Raw genomic sequence first — 18817 nt, forward strand, 5'->3', positions numbered from 1 at the left:
CATTCAGTTTTAACCCCTCATGTTGACTCTGAAGCTATAATATATAATGCATATGGAATCATTTGTCATTTTTGTTATAGCACAGATTTCAGTTTTCTACTCTTCCAAATTGGAGTGCAGCAGCAATTGGATTCTTCCGTAGAAGGCCTGGGGTTTGAACCCCAGCTTCTTCACTTCCAGCTAAGGGACCTTAACAAATGGGCAGCCTCATTATACCTCAGTTCTGGCATCTCCAGAATGAGTAGAATCATAGATCTTGCTTCATGAGGTTGTAGCAATGATTAAATAAGACGATGTATGTGGAATGCTTAGTGCCATACCTAGTGCATGATAAACATTCAATGAATGTTGATGGTCATTACTATTATTAATATTATTATGTTACGTAGGTTGTGAGTTCACCTCGCCTACCACATACACCATCTCAATTTGGTTTAGACTTGGTCTTGGCTGTGTTCATTTCATGAGGGACATAGTTGGATGTGGCATAGGATAAGGTGATTTGGGAATGTTTCAGGATGCATTTCTTTTGGATGTGGCATAGGATAAGGTGATTTGGGAATGTTTCAGGATGCATTTCTTTTGAATGTCATAGGGAAGCTTATAAAATTCCTCCATTTCAAGTCTAGCACTCTTTTAGATGCTGTCTTTTTTCTTTAGCTGATTTGCTGTCACATGGCAAAAACTGTAAAAGGAGATAAATCCAAATTATGTGGTTTCCTTTGAGAGCTCCTTTATTCTGCCAAGCAGTGAAAAACATTTGAGTTTAAAAAATCCATAAATGATACCTTACCAGTGGGCTAAATTCTATCCTTATTTATATATATATTACACTTACTAGAATTCATGCTTTCCAGAAATGCCAGAAATGAAAATATGAAAGTGATTCTTTTTCATTCCATTTTTTTCATTTTAGTCCTATGGAATGTATCAATAGCATTTGAAGAAAAACATGATTTTTTTATTTTTTATTTTTTGAGATGGAGCATCACTCTTGTTGCCCAGGCTGGAGTGCAATGGCGTGATCTCAGGTTACTGCAACCTCCGCCTCCCAGGTTTAAGTGATTCTCCTGCCTTAGCTGGGATTACAGGCATGCGCCACCATGCCTGGCTAATTTTTTATATTTAGTAGAGACGGGGTTTCACCGTGTTGGTCAGGCTGGTCTCAAACTCCTGACCTCAGGTCATCCACCCACCTTGGCCTCCCAAGGTGCTGAAATTACAGCCACTGCACCCGGCAAAAAACGATTTTTAACTATTAATGACAATATAAAATGTATATGCTTGGCATTAAAAAGGTAGTAACATCTCAGACTAATTAAACAATTAAGTGCCTACTATTGGCTTGGATTGGGTGTGGAACTCTAGGATTCTAGTTATGAGTCAGATCTAGATTCTTCCCTGGTAGAGTTTAAAACTGACTCAAGATAACTAGCATTACAGCAGTTACTGTAAGGCTAAACCAAAGAAAATTGCCAACAGTCTACTGTTTTTGTCCTACAAAATGGCAATTTCATATGGTTCAGCCTAGTGCTATATGAAGGATTATATGATGTTGGGGGAGCATATCACAGGGGGCTGCAGGAATAGCTTTCTAGAAGGAATGAAGTTCGGGATGAGTGCAAGCTGGCTAGACAGGGGAATTGGTGAGGGCTGAAATATTGGAACAGCATGTGTAAGGGGGAAGTAACACAAGATGAAGCTGGAGGAGGACGTGGAGTCTCTTTATAGGCCTTACAAACCTTACAAAGGATACAAACTTAGTCTAAGGGCAATGGGAGGAGAGTGTAGGGGTATAAGCAGAAGGATGATAAACCCCTTCTTCTTCTTTTTTTTTTTGAGGTGGAGTTTTGCTCTTGTCACCCAGGCTGGAGTGCCTGGCACGATCTCGGTTTACTGCAACCTCCACCTCCCAGATTCAAGCAATTCTGTCTCAGCCTCCTGAGTAGCTAGGATTACAGGTGTGTGCCACCACACCCGGCTAATTTTGTATTTTTAGTAGAGATGAGGTTTCACCAGGTTGGCCAGGCTGGTCTCGAACTCCTGACCTCAGATGATCTGTCCACCTCGGCCTCCCAAAGTGCTGGAATTACAGGCGTAAGCCACCGTGCCTGACCAAATTATATATTTTTTAAACGGTCCCTTTGCCTGTAAGGAGACCTAGATTGACTGTAGCAGGCCTGAGTGGATAGGGAGAAGCCAGCTGGGAGTCTACTGTAGAAGTCCAGGCAGGAGCTAACAGTTAGTTTATGAGATGCTTTCAAATGTCATGTCTTGTGTAATCCTTATAATGGTGATCCTTCAGTATACGGGTGACAACCTGAGGCTCAGAAAGTTATGTAGCATGCCATGGTCAAACTGTGCAGGTGGCAAAGCGAGAACTAGAACTTAGTTATTTGACCCTCAACCTGGTGGTCTCCTGGCAGCTTTAGGACCCCATGTACTAGCATCCTTGGGCGAGGGCAATTGGTTTTATCTTAAGAAAGGTTCTGACGAGATGCGGCGGCTCACGCCTGTAATCCCAGCACATTGGGAGGCCAAGGCGGGCGGATCACTTGAGGTCAGGAGTTCAGGACCAGCCTGGCCAACACGCTGAAACCCTGCCTCTACTAAAAATACAAAAATTAGCTGGGTGTGGTGGTGTGCACCTGTAATCCCAGCTACTTGGGAGGCTGAGGCAGGAGAATCACTTGAACCCGGGAAGCAGAGGTTGCAGTGAGCCAAGATCATAGCACTGCACTCCAGCCTAGGCAACAGAGCAAGACACTGCCTCTTAAAAAAATAAAGAAAAGAAAGGATCTGTTTTTAAGAAATGGAATTCTCATTCCTTGGTGGAGGGTTGTGGTGAGAAAGTTATTTTTAGCTTAGCTTTATGACTGAGAGAAGTAGAACAGGACATGACTTGATATTAGACCGGAGCATCTTTTTCCAAAAAATAAATGTATTAATTTCAAGTGTTTTATGTATGCTATGCTTCATTCCAAAAATGGACTTGAAACAGCTTTCAAAACTACATACGACATGTCAAGACACAAATAGAAGAGAGGGCAAAAAAATCAAGGTAGGCAAACTAAGATGATGCCAGAAGCATCCAATAAACGTTTGCCCTCAAGTACCCCCATGTGTTGAAGATGGAGTCATGAGCAGCTATAAGATTCACATGCCCAAAAACATTAAAACAAACCAGTTGTTCTGTCAGTATAGCTTTCCTCCTACTGGAATCTACAGACTTTTCCCCATTTGGTCTTTATAAAGGCTCCGTGATGGGGTGAGTGATGTCTATGCAATTTCACGGTACCAGGCTGGGGGGCGGGGGGAGCTGGAATGAATTAACGCCATTAATGTCTGGAAACCACCCCATTTCTCCAGAAACTGCCCCACAAATCTTATTACTATGTTTCCTACCTATTGTGTGACCTTTGGTAAGACAGTTTCCTCCATAGTAAAATCAAAGGTTTGGACTAGAACTAACCTTCTCAAACTGGTCCTCTGGAGTATCCAATATTGTGTCAGGAGGAATGTGAAGCCACAGGACAAACATAACATATAGGTTTTGCTTGAAGATTTTTATGACAAACATAACAATATTAAACATTCTGGCCCCATATGGTGGCTCACGTCTGTAACCCCAGCACTTTGCGAGGCTGAGGCCAGCAGATTGCTTGAGGTTAAGAGTTGGAGACCAGCCTGGCCAACATGGCAAAACCCCATCTCTACTAAAAATACAAAATGTTTCATGTAGTTTTGTGCTACATCATAAAAAGGGAAAGAAGGATCACAGATGTGCCTTTCATGGCTATTCAAGTAACACAGGACATTTCCCCAAAATAAAACACTTAGGGTCAATGTTTGTTTCCAGAAAAATCTGACTTTCCAGAATAACTCCAAACACAATCTATTTCATTTGATCTGCTGGCCTTGGCCTCCCAAAATTAGCCAGGCATGGTGACACACACCTGTATTCCCAGCTACTCAGGAGGCTGAGGCAGGAGAATCGCTTGAACCCAGGAGACAGAGGTTGCAGTAAGCCGAGATCATGCTACTGCACTCCAGCCTGGGGGATGGAGTGAGACGGCATCTCAAAAAAAAAAAAAAAAAAAAATTATGGAATGGATTGTGTTTGGAGTTATTCTGGAAAGTCAGATTTTTCTGGAAACAAATATTGACCCTAAGTGTTTTATTTTGGGGAAATGTCCTGTGTTACTTGAATAGCCGTGAAAGGCACATCTGTGATCCTTCTTTCCCTTTTTATGATGTAGCACAAAACTATGTGAATCCTGTGTTTCATTTATATATTAATAATTTGCTTTCAATTCTTAGAGTTTACATGTTCATTACCTTGATATTACATTTTAAAGGGAGACATTTTACCATTATAGAAAGAGTGAAAACTCAAAATTCTGCACAAATAGTACATGTCAAGAATGGTGCTTTATAAATATTTTCTCTGTTCTCCACAACAGTCCTGCTAGGAATGATTTCTGCTTTAAAGAGGTGGAAACTGAGGCTCACGAAAGTTGAATATACTTGTCTGGATTTACTTAGTTAGTACATGAGAGATGCAGGAGTCTAAATTTTATTTTATTGTCCAGACTGTGTACAATTAATTTCAAGACACACCTTCTTGTACTTTGTACATTCGTTTTCATAGTTTTTATCAACCACTATGATCTTGATTTCTAGGTATTATCCAGGATGCAGCATTTCAGGAATTATCTTTTCACGGAGTTGGGTAAAGATTATGTGTATTAAAACATAAATCGTTTAACAGCTATTGCTCTATAATTTATTTGAGGGTGTGGCTTTTTTTCTTTCAGGAGATCATTGTTAACAAGATTAAAACTAGATCATGGTGAAGTATTATTGCTGTGTTCTCATAACGTTATGGATCTCACTGAGCACCCAGTCATTCCAATATAAAGATAGTTATGGTAGAATAATTTTGAACTATAAGTGGTATTAAAGGCCATTTAATCCAGAAGGTTTCCAGCTGTGCTCTATGGAGTCCTAAAGGTCTTTTGGTGTCTCCACAGGGACACAATGAATGATGGAAGTGGGGGCACCTCCCAACAACATCCTCTACCCATACTTCAACCAGCTCCTGTTTTATTGGTGTTGTTTCTGCAACTAGTTAGATTTTTGGTGGAAAAAGGTGTGCTACAACTAAACCACAAAGAAAAAACAAAGACAATGTTTTTTTTTAATGTTGAGAACTATTGGTAATCCAACTCCTTTATTATTCTTATTTATTCTTATTTTTATTTATTTAACTTTTTTGAGACAGAGTCTTGCTCTGTTGCCCAGGCTGAAGTGCAGTGGCACAATCTCAGCTCACTGCAGCCTCCACATCCCAGGTTCAAGTGATTCTCCTGCCTCAGCTTCCTGAGTAGCTGGGATTACAGGCGCCCACCACTGCACCCAGCTAATTTTTTGTATTTTTAGTAGTAACAGGGTTTCACCATGTTGGCCAGGCTGATCTTGAACTCTTGATCTCAAGTGATCCACCCACCTTGACCTCCCAAAGTGCTGGGATTACAGGCATGAGCCACCACGCCTGGCCTCCTTTATTATTTTTTTTTCCATGGGAGTAAACTTTGGCTCAGACAGGTGAAATGAACCGGGCATGACAGAGGTAGCCTTAAAACTAGCCTTCTGGTTCCCAGTCTGGTGTTGAAACCACTGTGCCATATTGAATCTTGTATAAGTTATTTGGAGCTTCAATTGGCTTGATAGGGGCTCTCTGTAGTTTGGAAAATCAGGCAGATTACATTTCCACACATTGAAATAAAAATAAAAGTTTTGTGCTTAAGATATATTTTAATTCCTCCTCTGAAATATCTTTATCTTGAACTTTAAATTCTTTTCTTTTTTTTTTTTTCCAGACAGAGTCTTGCTGTCGCCCAGGCTGGAGTGCAGTGGCGCGATCTCGGCTCACTGCAGCCTCCGCCCCCGGGGGTTCACGCCATTCTCCTGCCTCAGCCTCCCGAGTAGCTGTGACTACAGGCTCCCGCCACCTCGCCCGGCTAATTTTTTGTATTTTTAGTAGAGACGGGGTTTCACCGTGTTAGCCAGGATGGTCTCGATCTCCTGACCTCGTGATCCGCCCGCCTCGGCCTCCCAAAGTGCTGGGATTACAGGCGTGAGCCACCGCGCCCGGCTAAATTCCTTTCATGTGAATATTTCCGATATCATTACTTATTAAAGATTATTCTAAACCCCCAAATCATATTTTTCATAGGCGTCTCCATGCAAAGAACATCCTCAAAAGAGTCTTGACTCTGCCGAGTACGGTGGCTCAAACTTGTAATCCCGGCACTTTGGGAGGCTGAGGCGGGTGGATCACTTGAGGTCAGGAGTTGGAGACCAGCCTGGCCAACATGATGAAACCCCAGCTCTACTAAAAAATACAAAAATTAACCAGGAGTGGTGGTTGGCACCTGTTATCTCAGCTACTCAGGAGGCTGAGGCAGGAGAATCGCTTGAACCTGGGAGGTGGCGTTTGCGGTGAGCCGAGACTACGCGACTGCACTCCAGCCTGGGCGAGAGAGCAAAACTCCATCTCAAAAAAAAAAAAGAGTCTTAATTCTACATTTTAGGGCAGGATAGTAAGTCTCTTTCATACCAACTCTGGTTGGTAGTGGATAGCTGGAGTACTTGCTTCAGTGGTTTTGGGAACCCTCTCTGGACCCTGCAGGAAGAGTTTGAAGATCTATTAGTGATGTGTAGGATAAGCTCCCAAATCGGCTGGGAAGTCCATGAGCTAGATATGATTATTTCTGTAAAGGATACTACCTCTTTTTGTGAGTCTATACGTGTAAAATATAGGCTACATCTGTATTCCTTCTTAAACATTATGTGCATCTTGAAGTCATGCACACTCTGAAGAAGGCAGAGAGAAAAACACAAAGGAAGAAATTGGTCATTTTCTTATTATTACTCTTCCTTGTTTCTTTAAGAATCAGATAAGGAGTTGCACTTCTTGGTTTGTAGAGAACATGATAATTAGAGTAACGGTATTTCATTTTTTGAAGAAAATGGCCCCCCAATTTCTAACCATTACGCTTAGGAACTACACAAGAGGATCTGTCCCCCCCATTTCTAATGCACATATGAAAATTATGTTGAAATAGAAAATATTTCTCACCATTTCTTTTTTAACCCTTAGGATTTGCCTCAAAGGGCACTGCAAAAATTGAACAGAGGAATCCCAAGGAAGCTGCCTGAATTTGCCTGTATACTCTCGTTCTGCATCTTATAAAGGACCAGACAAATCAAATTAGTGGTTTTGGTGAGTGTACTTCCTCTGGTCCTTTTCCTTTCCACTTAAGCAAGAACATAAGTTTTCATTCCTATCAACCAAGATACCTGCTATTTAGACAATGTGTACCTGTTGTGTGTTTATGTGGCAACGTTAGTGGAATATAGAACGTGATAAGTCATTTGGAACCCTCAATATAAACCTTTATGTCTTTATACACTTTACATCTTTGTGACTTAAGAGACAAGATATAACTATGTGTTGCTTATAAATCTGCCTCTTAACCTCCCAAAAAAGAGGTCAACTCTATTTCTTTTTTCTTTCTTTTTTTTTTTCTTTTGAGACAGAGTCTCACTCTGTTACTCAGGGTGGAGTGCAGCGGCGTGATCTCGGCTCACTGCAGCCTCCACCTCCCAGGTTAAGCAATTCTCGTGACTCAGCCTCCCCAGTAGTTGGGATTACAGGTGTGTACCACCACATCTGGCTAATTTTTATATTTTTATTAGAGACGGGGTTTTACCATGTTGGCCAGGCTGGTTCTCAAACTGCTGGCCTCAAGAGATTCACCCACCTCAGCCTCCCAAAGTGCTGGGATTACAGACATGAGCCACAGCACCCAGCCAGTCAACTATGTTTCAGTCAGACTGTATTTTGATTGTGTGACACAAGGAAGGGTTCTTGGTACAAACTAGACTAGGATTCAGTGTGACAGTATCTTGCGTTTTTGATCAATCCTCATACCTTCTCTAAGTTTCTGTTTCCTCGCCTGTCATATAAGGTAAAAATAACTGTCATCCCAATTCATGATGGTCCAAAGAACCACAACATATGTAAAAGCACTTTGACAACCATTTAATCTTCTCCAAGTAGGACTGAGCCCAGGAGGCAGAAGTTGCAGTGAGCCAAGATCTCTTTTTTTTTTTTTTTTTTTTTTTTGGAGACAGTCTTGCTCTGTCACCCAGGCTAGAGTGCAGTGGCACGATCTCGGCTCACTGCAACCTCCACCTCCCAGGTTCAAGCAATTCTTCTGCTTCAGCCTCCTGAGTAGGTGGGATTATAGGTGCACACCACCACACCCAGCTAATTTTCATGCCCAGCTAATTTTTTTTGTATTTTTAGTAGAGATGGGATTTCACTGTGTTGCCCAGGCTGGTCTTGAACTCCTGAGCTCAGGCAGTCTGCCTGCCTCGGCCTCCCACATGCTAGGATTACAGGCGTGAGCCACCGTGCCCTGCTGAGCCGAGATCTTTCTATGGATCTAGTGAGTGAGATTATTCTATGGATGATAATCTTGTGTGTGCTACGAAGGGAAGATAAGAGAAAAACTAGCCTCACCCTGACCTTGGACTCCAGCCCTCACATAGCTCCAGAAGGTGGAGGCAGTAGATATCGGTGTGTCAGGGAGGGGCTGCTGGCGACACCGATGTGCCCAACAATCCCTGCGAGAGAAAATAGGTACTTTGTCTTCATGTCCCCTAGGCTGGGTTTTGGATTTAGTCCATTGAATTCAGGGACTCAGAGAGCTAAATTTTTTTAACTGTAATTTTTTTCTTCTTATAAAAGTATACTAATGGAAGGAAATCTGGAAATTATAGAAAAATGTAACGAAGTCTACCCATAAGCCCACAATCCAAATATAACCAGAATTAACATGGTGTCTTTACTCTGATTTTGTTTGGTTGTTTAATTTTCGTTTTTTTGTTGTTTTTGTTTTTGTTTTTTTTTTTTTGAGACAGAGTCTCACTCTGTTGCCCAGGCTGGAGTGCAGTGGCGCGATCTCAGCTCACTGCAAGCTCTGCCTCCTGGGTTCACGCCATTCTCCTGCCTCAGCCTCCCGAGTAGCTGGGACTACAGGCGCCTGCCACTGCACCCAGCTAATTTTTTTTTGTATTTGTAGTAGAGACGGGGTTTCACCGTGGTCTCGATCTCCTGACCTCGTGATCCGCCAGCCTCAGCCTCCCAAAGTGCTGGGATTACAGCCGTGAGCCACCGCGCCCAGCTTGTTGTTTAATTTTCATATACAGTAGTCAGCCCCCATCTGCAGTTTCACTTTTCGCGGTGTCAGTTATCTGTGGTCAAATGTATTCCAAAAATAGAGACATACAGTATGATATTTTGAGAGAGAGAGAGAGACCACACTTACATAACTTTATTATTAGAGTATTGTTATAATTGTTACATTTTATTATTGTTGTTGTTAATCTCCTACTGTGCCTAATTTATAAATTAAACTTAATCATAGGTATGTATTACATATGTAAATATGTATAGGAAAAAACTATATATAGGATTCAGTACTATCAGAGGTTTCAGGCATCCACTGGGGGTCTTGGAACAGGTGCTCCTCAGATGAAGGAGGACTACCACATATCTTTAAATATTATTTAGCAAAGTTAAAACAGCTGAGAACATTAAACAGGTACTCTAAGCTGTGGCTATGCCACAATGTATTGACCATTTTTATACCATTGAATATTTGTGCTTATTACATTACATGTAAATATATACTATTATGTTCATTGCATTGTGTTATAAATAGCACTGCAGTAAACAGATTTGAATGTAAATCTTTGCTTGGGTATTTGATTATACATGTATATAAATGGAATCATTGGGCTAATGAGAATTGACTAATGAACACTGTAAAGCTCTTGATATTGTCCAACTCTTTCAGAAACAGCAAATTTTACCCACCTTCCCACTTATCCCCACGTATCATATATGACAATGTGCATTTCACAGGGCACATGTAAAAAGTGTGTACTACCAATTTAGGAAGATTTAAAACCAGAAATATTTTTATAGAGACTCAAAAAATATTTAGGTTGGTGCAAAGTGATTGCAGTTTTTGCCATTAAATGTAATGACAAAAACTGCAATCACTTTTGCACCAACCTAATAAACGCCTATTCCCTCCCCTTTACCTACCCCACCTCTAGCCAATGTCAAGTCTCTAAAGTAGAAGACAGTGTCACCAGATCTGTTATGACTTATCAACCTCAATCTCTCTATGGGAAAAAGATATGTGAGGCCTACATTCATTCACTGAATATTTATTATTACCGCTTATGTTCATTTCTTGCACTGTGCATCAGGAGAAACTGCTGGCTCATGTGGTGCTTCCGTTTATTATGATTATATTTTTGAAGCACCACCATACTTTTTCCCATAGAAGCTGCACCATTGTACATTCCCACCAGCAATGCACAAGGGCTCCAGTTTCTCCGTATTCTCACCAACACTTGTGGTTTTGTTTTTCTGATAATTGCCATCACAGTGAGTGTGAAGCGGTATATCATTGTGGCTTTGATTTGCATTTCCCTAATGATGAATGATGTTGAGCATCTTCTCATGTCCTTAAGGGGTATCCGTGTGTCTTCTTTCTTTGTTTTTTCAAGGGTCTTTGCAGATGTGTAATGCAGACGTATAATGTATGTCTTTGCGGATGTATAATGTATATCTTCTTTGGAAAAATATCTATTCAACTTTTTTGACCACTTTTAAATTAGCTTGTTTGCTTTTTGTTATTAAGTTGTAGTTCTTTATATGTTCTGAATATCAATTCCTTATCAGACATGATTTGCACATATTTTCTCCTACACCGTGGGTTGCTTTTTCACTCTCTTGACAGTGTCCTTTGGTGCACAAAAGTTATTAATTTTGATTAAGTTTACTTTATCTATATTTTCTTTTGTTGCTGTGCTTTTGGGGTTGTCCAAAAAATCATTGCCAAATCCAATATAATGAAACTTTGCCCCTGTATTTTCTTCTAAGTTTTATAGTTTTAGCTCTTACATTTAGGTCTTTGATCTATTTGAGTTTATTTTTGTATATAGTGTAAGGTAAAGGCCAGGATTCTTTTAAAGATGTACTTTTGATTCCCACCAAATCTCAGTGAAAGCCTGTGTCAAGCAGTTAAGAAAACGACACAAGTATTCAAGCCAACATTTGTTCTGAATGATTTTTCTTCCTCGTATAGGCTTAGGTGGTTTCCCAACAGACAGGTGAAAGAAAGCGTTTGGGGAACTGATGGCTCATGTAACTAGGATACGGCAGTGGGGCGGCAGTTGGGCTCAGCAAGTGTTTTGTTGTAAATATGCTTGAAGAAATCCCCAAAAAGAGAACAGCGGGGGTAGATAGTGGCTTCGGCTAGAAAAAAAACGTGCATGTGGGTGTTATGTAGGTACACATATTTGCAGCAGAGGGAAGGAGAGGGGACACTCTGTTGTTGGGAATTGTGGGCTATAGAAGATAAAAACATCTTTTGTACAAAAACAAATTTCCTTTCATGCTGCTTCAGAGAAAATACATTAGCTACAATTATGTGCTAACTATGTTTCCGAAACAGTTGTCCTAGTTCTGTTTTTTGTGGACGGAACCTAGCTGTACTTAACAAAATGTGAAGTCTGTCTAGACTTCCCTTGGAGAATACTGAAAAGTACGAAGAATCCCCAGGCTGTGTAAGCTGCCTTGCCTCGCTTCAAATATCTGCACTGGACAAACTGCTCTCTGACGGTCTTGGAGATGACAGTACTGCCATGCTAATGCAGCTCAGGGTCTCAGGGGTCTCCCCACATGAACAAGACTCTCTATTAGGCTCTCATCATTGGAATGCTTGACGTTGGCAGTTGGCTGTCCAAATTCCAAATAAATTAATGTTAAATCTTTTTTTTTTTGAGATGGTGTTTCACTCTTGTTGCCCAGGCTGGAGTGCAATGGTGCGATCTTGGCTCACTGCAACCTCCGCCTCCCAGGTTCAAGCGATTGTCCTACCTCAGCCTCTCGAGTAGTTGGGATTACAGGCGCCTGCCACCATGCCTGACTAATTTTTGTATATATTTTTTTTTAGTAGAGGTGGGGTTTCTCCATGTTGGCCATGCTGGTCTCGAACTCCTGACCTCAGGTGATCCACCCATCTCAGCCTCCCAAAGTGCTGAGATTACAGACATGAGCCACTGCGCCCAGCCTGTTAAATCTTTTAAAACTCTGACTTCGGAACCTATGAGAAACAAACAAATCCAGCCTATCCCAGTTTTGGTTTTCACGGGGACTGGCTTAGGTCCTCAGCAATGTGGGCTGCTGTAGGTCCTCATTTTCTCTTTGCCATAAAAAGGGATTTGGGAAAGAGGAAATAACTAAGCCAATTAAATTTTCTGATGTAGGATGGGATAAGACAGACCATGCTTTCTAAAAAAACAATTTGCAAGACTGGTATACTATATTTCCCTTGAAGCATTAAAGTCATTTCACACTTTATTAACTCGAAGAATATCCAGTATTTCCCTGTGAGCCTGGGAATAAATGATTAGCTCAAATCTGGGCGTTTTTACTGATGTATTAGTTTTTTAATTGAAATATTAACTCCAAGTGCACTCAGTGAAAGTACAGAGTACGCGAGACATGAGTAGCAATTAAATGCCAACAATTGTTCCAGGAGTTTAGTAGACCTGGGAAATCATAAATTTCCTGACACCTGAATTTTTCATTTTAAATACTCTAGGTTCAGTAAAACTCTAGATATGTATTTTCTGTTCATTTCCATTCTTAATTTAAGTGCATATTTCTTGAGTTTAATTAATATAGTTGTGCTTTCTATTTAAATTTGTAAGAATTTCCAATTGTCTCTAACTGCCTAGTTTAATTATAGAGACTGGGAAAACTGGTTTTCCTTCTCTTCCTTCTTCTTTTAATAAGTATCTTTTTTTTTTTTTGAGACAGAGTTTTACTCTGCCACCCAGGCTGGAGTGCAGTGGTGCAATCTTGGCTCACTGCAACACCTGCCTCCGGGGTTCAAGAGATTCTCCTGCCTCAGCCACCCGAGTAGCTGGGACTACAGGCGCCTGCCACCATGCCTGACTAACTTTTGTATTTTTAGTAGAGATGGGGTTTTGCTATGTGGGCCAGGCTGGTCTTGGACTCCTGACCTCAGGTGATCCACCCACCTCAGCCTCTCTGGAGTGCAGTGGCACAATCTCAGCTCACTGCAACCTTCACCTTCCTGGTTCAAGCAATTCTCCTGCCTCAGCCTCCCAAGTGGCTGGGATTACAGGCGTGAGCCACCACACCCGGCCTATTCCCATTTTCCAGTTGAGTGAACTGAAGCTTGGAAGAGTAAGTCACCCACCTGAAGTCACACAGTTAATAAATGGTATTGAACTAAGGCAATTGAACTCTGGCATGCACAAGCTCGAGCTCAAGCACTGTAATAAGCAGCCTCTCAAAATACCTTCAAATAAAAGAGTGATTAAAAACTGCCTTCATGGGCAGGCCCCATTTATGTGCCTATTTCCTTGTGGCATAAAATCTCTACCAAATTCCTGAGACAGAGTAGCAGAAGCTAAGTGTATCAGTTAAGGCCAAAAGAAAAAAGAAAAAAAAAAAAACAGTGATGGAAATTTTATAGCTCCCTGGCCAGTACCTATTTTACCAAGACGGCTCCAGGGATATTAACATTGGCATTCAATATAATCCATTAGGGGTTGGTGTGGCTTTTCCATGTGACATTCTTGATGCCTGGGCATGTGTTAGAAATGCCAGCTCCTGGCCAGGCGCAGTGGCTCAGGCCTGTAATCCCAGCACTTTGAGAGGCCGAGGCGGGTGGATCACCTGAGGTTGGGAGTTTGAGACCAGCCTGACCAACGTGGTGAAACCCTGTCTCTACTAAAAATACAAAATTAGCTGGGCGTGGTGGCAAATGCCTGTAATCCCAGCTACTCGGGAGGCCGAGGCAGGAGAATTGCTTGAACCCAGGAGGCGAAGGCTGCGGTGAGCCGAGATAGCGCCATTACACTATTGCACACCAGCCTTAGCAACAAGAGTGAAACTCTGTCTCAAAAAAAGAAAGAAGAAAGAAATGCCAGCTCCTGTACCAAAGCTGGCCTATTCATTCTTTGATGGCCTCCTTTTGGCCATGCAGAAATACCACCAGATAGTACATAGTACCTGGGTATGACTATTTGTACCCAGTTCTATATGCAGGTAAACCACAAAAATTTTTTTTAATTATTTTTATTATTAATTTTTTTTTTTTGAGACAGGGTCTTGCTCTGTTGCCCAGGCTGGAGTGCAGTGGCACAATCATAGCTCAGTGCAGTCTGGAACTCCTAGCCTCAAGCAATCCTCCCACCTCTACCTCCCCAGTAGCTGGGATTTCAGGCATACACCCCCATGCATGGCTCTCCCACAAAACTTATGTAAATAGATACATGAAAAAAATGTCCAAAGCAATTTGGTGGATGTTAGATATAAAAGGAAAACTCTTTTTGTAGCTTTGTCCTACCATGTTTCTTACAAAAGACAGTACACATTCATTCATTCTTCTATCCATTCATTCTTTTATTCAAACATTCATTCAGTGCCAGGCACTGGGGATAAAATAAGCATCACTGCCTTTGAAATGCTTCAAGTGTAGCTAATAAAATAAGGTATAAACACTATTGTTTTAACTTTTCTAAGACATTTCAAACAATGCATAAAGAAGTGGAAGGAGCCTTTAGTATCTAAAATCACTTCATAATAGAAGGTGAATTTTACTTTTTCTGTGTTAAAGGACCTGTCTCAGATGGTCTCATTTCTAATAGAGTTCTTTGAAAAGACTTAGAAACAAATGAAATTGATAAAAGGGCCCACAATATTCACAAATACCACAGGATGACGCAGGTTCCTACTCATATCAATGAACTCATGGTGCTTACTTTTCCAAATTTTTAAAGTAAACAAGCCATTGTGTATTAGAGTTTAACCTTAGCCATGTTTGCAGAAGGCCCTGTTTTTTAAGCTGTCTTTTTTTGTTTTTCACTATGTACCCAAAAAAGGAAGAAAAGAAAAGGGGAAAAAAAAAAAACAATTATCACCAGAGCTAGAAAGGTAGAACAACATTGAAACAATGCAATGAATAAAAAGAACATGTATTTTCTGGATTAAAGTTGTATTTAATGCGTTTTGTCTTTAAGTGATCCCCCACCAGAAAATTCACTTCCTTTTTTTATATTTTCTCATAAACAGCCTACTATGGTCATATTGTCATAAATATAGTTGATTTTGAAATATTTAGCTTCCAAAATACCCCACATTCAACTTAAACATTTATAGAAGAAAGTATTTTAACTCATGACTTTTTCAATGTTGAGAGTATTCCTGGGCGAATGCTATTCTACTATAATTATTGCCTTGAGATAACTGGTCAATGAACATGACATCAACATAATCAGAATGTGTTTTTTTCTGTGGTAGCAGATATTGTTTCCTAGTTGCAACTGAAATGACTGTTAACCAAATAAAAGCAGAAGGTCACACCTGAAACTGAAGCTAATGTTTGACTCTGTCAGTCTGTTTCAGAGCCTTTGTTTCAGGACAGGCACTTTGTCATTTGTTTTACAAAAAGACCTGTGTTATTTTTGTATACTACTATTTGACATACCACCAGAAGGTGCATATTGTACATGTATTCATGTGCAATATAACACAGTAATAACAGACCATACTGTTACTATATAACTACTACTTGCAAATTACTAATATAGTTTCAAGTTAGGAGGAAAAGACTAGCATTCACACACCATTATAATGACTGTAAGTTTATGTTTGGGAACTTTCATTTTATTTTATTTTGTTTTATTTAATTTTATTTGACTTTATTAGAGGTGGGGTCTCATTATGTTGTCCAGGTTGGTCTCAAACTCCAAGGCTCAGGTGATCCACCTACCTCAGCCTCCCAAAGTCCTAGGACACCACACCCAGCAAGAAGTTTACTTTCTAAATCTGTTTGAGCATAAATTTAAGAAAACTTTTTTAAACTTAATCCGCCTTGTGATAGTAAAATTTAAGAAATTTAACGAATGAAAAATACCCTTGGCTGGGCACAGTGACTCATGCCTGTAATCCCAGCACTTTGGGAGGCTAAGGCCAGCAGATCACTTGACATTAGGAGTTCAGGACCAGCCTGGCCAGCATGGTAAAACCCTGTCTCTACCAAAAATACAAAAAAATTTAGCTGGCCGTGTACGCACCTGTAATCCCAGGCTGAGGCATGAAAATCACTTGAACCTGGGAGGTGGAGGTTGCAGTGAGCCGAGATCGTGTCACTACATTCCACCCTGAGTAAACAGCCTCTTACACACAAATTTTAAAATGCCCTTTTTTTTTTTTTTTTTTCTTGAGACAGAGTCTCACTCTGTCACCCAGGCTGGAGTGCAGTGGCACTATCTCGGCTCACTGCAACCTCCGCCTCCTGGGTTCAAGTGATTCTCCCTGTCTCAGCCTCCCAAGTAGTTGGGATTACAGGCGCCAGGCCACCACGCCCGGCTAATTTTTATATTTTTTAGTAGAGACGGGATTTCACCATGTTGGCCAGGCTGGTCTGGAACTCCTGATCTCAGGTGATCCGCTCCACTCGGCCTCCAAAAGTGCTGGGATTACAGGCGTGAGCCACCACGCCCAGCCCCCACAAATTTTAAAATTTAAAAAAATTCTATCTTTTATATTTGGACTCTCTGGGTTTGGTTTGGTTTTGGATATAAAACAACTCTACTGCCAAAAAGAAGTTAAAGTATCACCCCAAAGATAAGGCATCTTTATAAAATTACAATCACAAATTTGCCATTATCTAATTGTGATTTTGAAGTAAGCACATGATCACCCTCCTTCTCAGTTTCTCCATCAAGAAAATGAGGCTGGCCGGGTGTGTTGGCTCACGCCTTTAATCCCAGCACTTTGGGAGGCAGAGGCAGGAGGATTGCTTGAGCCCAGGAGTTTGAGAACAGCTTTAGGCAACGTGGTGAGACCTCATCTCTACAAAAAAACAAAAAATTAGCCAGGCCTGGTGGTGAGGACCTGTAGTCCCAGCAACTCGAGAGGCTGAGGTGGGAGGATCCCTTGAGCCTGAGAGGTCGAGGTAGGAGGATTGCTTGAGCCTGAAAAGTTGAGGCTGCAGTGTGCTGTGATCATGCCACTGCACCCCAGCCTGGGTGACAGAGCCCTTGTCTCAAAAAAAAAAAAAAAAAAAAAAAGAAAAGAAAAAAAGAAAATGGGACTAATACTTTTGTATAGTATTGTTGGTATATATAGGAATAGTATGTACAGGAAATATGTATCTATAAATTCTCAGTAACTTGAATCATATTCTTAACAACACAGGAAATTTCCTATCTAAAAGAACACTATTATGAATTTTTTGCAATTAAAGATGACTTTTATAATTAAAAAGTAATCATGCATCAAACTACCATTCATATATTCAACTTCTGGTACATAAAGTTTTTCTAAGAATATTATGCTCAGGTTTCTCTCTTAAACCTACTTCAGTAATCGTAATATTTTAATTTTAACATGGTATATGACACCATAATTAGTTAACAGGCAATATTTAGGGCCCACTACATTCAATGGGTAGGCACAAAGCTCCCGTGCAGGAATACAAAGTAGTGATAAAAAGAACATAATACTTACATAATTAAACAAATATAAAAGAGAACATAGTAGTAGCCATTATAACTACACATTTCACATGTACAGTATCTTAAAGCACTTTCTCACATAAATGTAGAAGGTAATATCTGTGTAAATGCCTTTTCAATTTGTCCATAAACATTTGGGAGTGAATCCCCTCAGGTTCTTTACATTTTAATTTTAAAAAGTATCTTGCCAGGCAGATAATTTATGGCTCTAAACTGTGACTATACAGTTGTCTACAAAAAAGGTCCTTGAAAAACATTTACTCTTGACCATCTGAAATAATAACAAAGGGCCTTCAGCATTTACTGTAGCCAGGTACTTTTTTCTTTTTTGTTTCTTTGTTTGCTATGAGGCAGGGTTACCCTCTGTTGCTCAGACTGGAGTGCAGTGATGCGATCACAGGTCATAGCAGCCTCAACCTCCTAGGCTGAAGCAATCCTCCCACCTCAGCCTCCTGAGTAGCTGGAACCACCACACCTGGCTAATTTTTGTATTTTTTGTAGAGACAGAGTCTCATTATGTTGCACAGACTGGTCTGGAACTCCTGAGCTCAAGCGAGCTTCTCACCTCAGCCTCCCAAAGTGCTGGGATTACAGGCTTGAGCCACCACGCCCAACCAGCCAGGTACTTTTTAATCCTCCCAACATTGTTAATGATAATATTATCACCATTTTATAGACGGTGAAGCTGAGGCTCAAGGAAAGAAAGTGACTTGTGTGATGGCATTTGTTTTTCAAGTCGTACAGTCAACAGATAGGAAGCGACGCAGTCTGTCCCCAGAGCCTGGGCGTGGAATCACTGCCTCATCACAGTCCCATGTTCTCACTTAAACGTTGTGATTATGTGAATTCTAGTCCTTCAACATTTCCATATAAGAATTTAATTCCATAGGTTTTTAAGTCTAAAAACATAGTTTGAACATGTTAACTCCTTTACAAAGAGCCAGAAATAGCCTATGGGACAGTTTGCAGAACTCTTTGAAAGCTTAGAAGAGTGGTGGGGAGGGTGCAGAGGGGAAGCGATGGGGATGGTAGAAAGTAATGATTTCCCAACAACTTTACCATGTGTCTGTACTGGAAATTCCTTCCACTGTATCAGCCAGTGTCC

At 40.8% G+C, this 18817-nt stretch overlaps 1 protein-coding gene across 3 annotated transcripts in view; it reads left to right on the top strand.

Annotated features, from left to right (window-relative positions):
* Positions 1-18817, top strand: part of RBM47 (RNA binding motif protein 47) — a 205730-nt gene that overhangs the window by 155325 nt on the left and 31588 nt on the right. Inside the window, exon 2 of one of the 3 annotated variants that reach the window (XM_003258612.4) lies at positions 7166-7288. The exons of 1 other annotated variant lie outside the window; for it this stretch is intronic. The gene's annotated coding sequence lies outside the window, so the exon portion shown is untranslated. Of the gene's footprint in view, positions 1-7164; positions 7289-18817 lie in introns of those variants that run through there. One more of the 3 variants, XM_030801158.1, reaches the window with a different exon arrangement.

The sequence above is a fragment of the Nomascus leucogenys genome, chromosome 20 (genome assembly GCF_006542625.1).
Source record: "Nomascus leucogenys isolate Asia chromosome 20, Asia_NLE_v1, whole genome shotgun sequence".
Lineage (NCBI taxonomy): Eukaryota > Metazoa > Chordata > Mammalia > Primates > Hylobatidae > Nomascus > Nomascus leucogenys.